This window comes from Halichoerus grypus, chromosome X (assembly GCF_964656455.1).
Source record: "Halichoerus grypus chromosome X, mHalGry1.hap1.1, whole genome shotgun sequence".
NCBI classification, from domain to species: Eukaryota; Metazoa; Chordata; class Mammalia; order Carnivora; family Phocidae; genus Halichoerus; species Halichoerus grypus.
The window spans coordinates 53,970,660-53,974,491 of record NC_135727.1 but is presented as its reverse complement, the minus strand read 5'-3'; the positions used below and the strand labels follow the sequence as shown (position 1 = coordinate 53,974,491).

The 3,832-nt window shown below is 42.3% G+C and overlaps 1 pseudogene; it reads left to right on the top strand.

Annotated features, from left to right (window-relative positions):
* Window positions 1–3,077: 3,077 nt before the first annotated feature.
* LOC118546395 (U4 spliceosomal RNA) lies at window positions 3,078–3,161 on the top strand (annotated as a pseudogene).
* The last annotated feature ends 671 nt before the right edge of the window (window positions 3,162–3,832 follow it).

The following is a 3,832-nucleotide window of genomic DNA, read 5'->3' as shown; positions in this document are numbered from 1 at the left end:
GTAAAGGAAAGCATTTCACAGGTCAGTAGCTGCATGCTAGATTCCAGGGGCTGTGTTGATTTGCTCCAGTAAATATACTACATTTGAAAGTTTAGCTGCAATTAGCATCACCTCCTGATTATTTGCAATAATCTACTGTCATTTTCCATGATTCATCTGGCTTTTGCACCAGCCAAACAAGCATGATAAATGGGAGTGTTAAAGGAACTATTTCCCTGAATCCCTGAAGTCTTTGGAGGTGGCATTAATCTCTACAAATTCTCACAGGGCTTTTGGTTTATTGTCTTGGAAGAGGCCCTACTTCACTTTTTCGACCATAATAGCCCTCCTTTTTGACATATCATCACTTCACAATTTGATCAATTCTACAAAGTATTTCAACGTAACTCCATGAGATAAGGAGCCATTTGTGAAAATCTGCCAGTTACTTAATATATCTATTTCCACTATATACTCTGCAACCAGGGAAATAACCAAACAGGTCTACATTCCAAATGGATGTATTGTGAAATGGATGTGGGCCAAGATTTCATCCCTCACCTGATTTTACTAAGGCCCCACTTTGACCATGGATTACAGAGGCATTTTTGTCTCTAGTTATCAGCCTAAATTCCAGGTAAGTAACTATTAATTCCCAGAAGGTCAGGGTATTTTCTTACCCCTGGTGTAGTTACTTTCAGGACTCACTGGAGAAGGATTGAGGGAGGGTTCATGGTGCAAGCCTGTGACCACATTGCAGGGTCCCTCCTCCTCAAAAGTTCACAGGGTGCCCCTCAGTTGAAGGGCTTTGACCCAATTATAGTTGAGGATTTAGAGAAGAGGCCATGGATCCCCACTATCATGACTCAAATTAGGCTTCATACTTGAATTGGAATTTTTCCACCTTTATTATCAACTAGAAACTTAGTAGTAATATTTAATTTCTATGGATTGTGTAATCAGTTGGCCATTGCCACAGTTTGTTTTATGTCAAAATACTGATTATCATTACATTTCTTGGCCTATTGGGAAATTGCACACACCTTGTTTCTAATAGCTAAATACTACTACGTGACCTCTACCACACCAGGATCTCATTATTCCCATTGTTATCAGGGAACCCAAATCCACCACAACATCCCATATTGTTATTTCTGACTAACAGGGTTCAGCCAGTACAGAGTTGAGAAGATTGCATATAATTAATCCATTCCAATATTCCTATTTCCCTGGGCCTTTGGTCTCTTTCCTCTAGTGCAGTGGTTCTCAAATATCAGTGTGAATCAGAATCACCTGGAAGGTTTATTAAACCACACATTACTGAGTCCTATGCCAAGAGTTTCTGATTGAATAATTCTGGAGTTGTCCCCAAGAATTTGCAGTTCTAACAAGTTATGAGGACTAAAAAGACAAACTGCATATCCAGAGGTAGAAAAACAGCCACATTGTGGAAGGTAGAAGCTGCAGAGAGTTGATTTGGGAGAGAAAAGAATTGCAGGTGTTGCAGAGAGGAGGGAGCCCTGATCATGGAGAGAGGGGCAAGAGAGAGAGAGAGTGTGTGTGAGTGAGTGAGAGAGAGAGAGAGAGAGAGCAACACACAGGGAATTTCACAAGAAAAACTCTTCCTCAAAACCATTGACTAGGAAAAGGAGAGAGGCTGACCACCACAAGTTTTCATAAGCAGCAGAGCTCAAAATCTGAAGTTTCAGAAACCTGTGCCATTGCTGGGGTTGTGCCTGGCAGGCTTAGTGGTGCTCCTGTGGGGAAGGAGGGTGGAGGCATGGGAGCCAACAGTGTGCTCTGAGGATCCCCTGGGTTGCACAGGGAGAAACAGTTCCCCTTCTTAGAGTGCATTTGGGAGTGGTGGCATGGCCTTTCTGGGGACAAAAGAGCTGGTGGGCACAAACAAGCTGCCCTGTTCACAAGCATAGGAACAGAGACACATATCGAGGGCAGCAAACCTTACCACCAGCTTTTTGCTGCACTTTACCATACACTCTGAATCACTGTGTAGTCTCATGTGACTGCTTTTCTGGGACAAACCAACATTGGACATAGCATGGTGAGACCCTCCCCCAGAAAATCAGTGCGAGTCCACGCTGCACCTGATCCCTAAATTTGGAATTTTGAAACCACCCATGCATGAGATAAAACAGAGTACTGTGCCACCAGGCAAACAGATAGCTCAGAGACAGACAGGGTGAAGGCAGGGAGCTGAAGGAAGCTAGGGACACAAGACGGGCAATTATTTGCTCTTCAGTGAGGGCATCCTGAAAATGGTGGGTGCAAATTCCCTGTTCCAGGGAGGAGACAGTGGGGCAACACCATTTTTCCTCCACCCATCATCACTGAACAACTTCAGTGAGCAACACAGCACCCCCAGTGGAGGCTGGGGCCTCTTACACCAAGTTCCACCCAATGCACCCTGCAGATGTATCTCCACTAGGGTGAGTCCACCTGAGAATCAGCACAGCAGGCCCCTCCCCCAGAAGACCAGCACAAACCCCTTGCATGCACCAAGTCTATTGATCACAGGGTGCTTCAAAGCTTCAGTTCTAGGGGAAATAGGATCTAGCTTCTTTTAACAAAAGGACCAGAACACACCTAGTTAAAACTTGCCTTAAGAATGGACAAGATTTGAACACTCCCCACGGCAGGCAAGGAGAAACTCTGTGGAGGAATGGCCCAAGGGAAAGAGCAGCCAAAATACAACAGCAGAGTGCACACTCTGAAACACCTCCTGAAGCACCAGGCACAAGAGAGTATAGGACCTCTTCTTAATATAGCCATTAATCTCATGAGCAGGAATACACCAGCCTTTCCTAAAAATCACACACACACACACATAAAACAAAACAAGCAAGCAAACAAACAAACAAACAAAAACAGTGACCTAGATAAAATGACAAGACAGAGGAATTCACCCCAAAGGAAAGAACAGGAAGAAGTAATGGCCAGGGATTTAATCAAAGCAGATATAAGTAAAATTTCTGAACCAGAATTTAAAACAATGATCATAAGAATACTAGGTGGGCTTGAGAAAAGCATAGAAGACACTAGAGAATCTCTTACTGCAAAGATAAAAGAAGTAAAACCTAGTTAGGATGAAATTGGCAGTATCGTAGCCAATGAGGTTTGTCTGAGGCACGATTATTGCTAATTAAAAAATGCTACAAATGCAACACAAAACCAACTAGATGCAATTACAATGAGGATGGGTGAAGCAGAGGAAGGAATCAGTGATATAGAAGATAAAATTATGGAAAACAGTGAAGCTGAAAAAAAAAAGGAAAGTATTGGATCATGAATGTAGACGTAGGGAACTCAGCAACTCCTTAAACCATAGTAACATTTGTATATTATAGGAGTCCCAGAAGAAGAAGAGAGGGAAAAAGGCACGGAAGGTTTATTTGAGCAAATCATAGCTGAAAACCTCCTTAATCTGGAGAAGGAAACATACATCCAAATCCAAGAGGCACAGAGAGCTCCCATCAATTTCAACAAAAGCCAGCTGACACCAAGACATATTGTAGTCAAATTCATAAAATACACAGACAAGGAAAGATGGCTGAAAAGCAGCAAGGGAAAAAAAGTCTTTAACCTACAAGGGAAGTCAGATCATGTTTGTAGCATATCTGTCCACAGAAACGAGGCAGGCCAGAAGAGAGTGTCATGAAATAGTCAACATTTTGAATAGGAAAAATATAAAACCAAGAGTATTTTATGCAGCAAAACTGTCATTCAGAATAAAAGGAGAAATAAAGAGTTTCCAAGACAAACAAAAACTAAAGGAGTTCATGACCATTAAAACAGCCCAGCAAGAAATATTAAAGGGAACTCTTTGAGTGCTAAA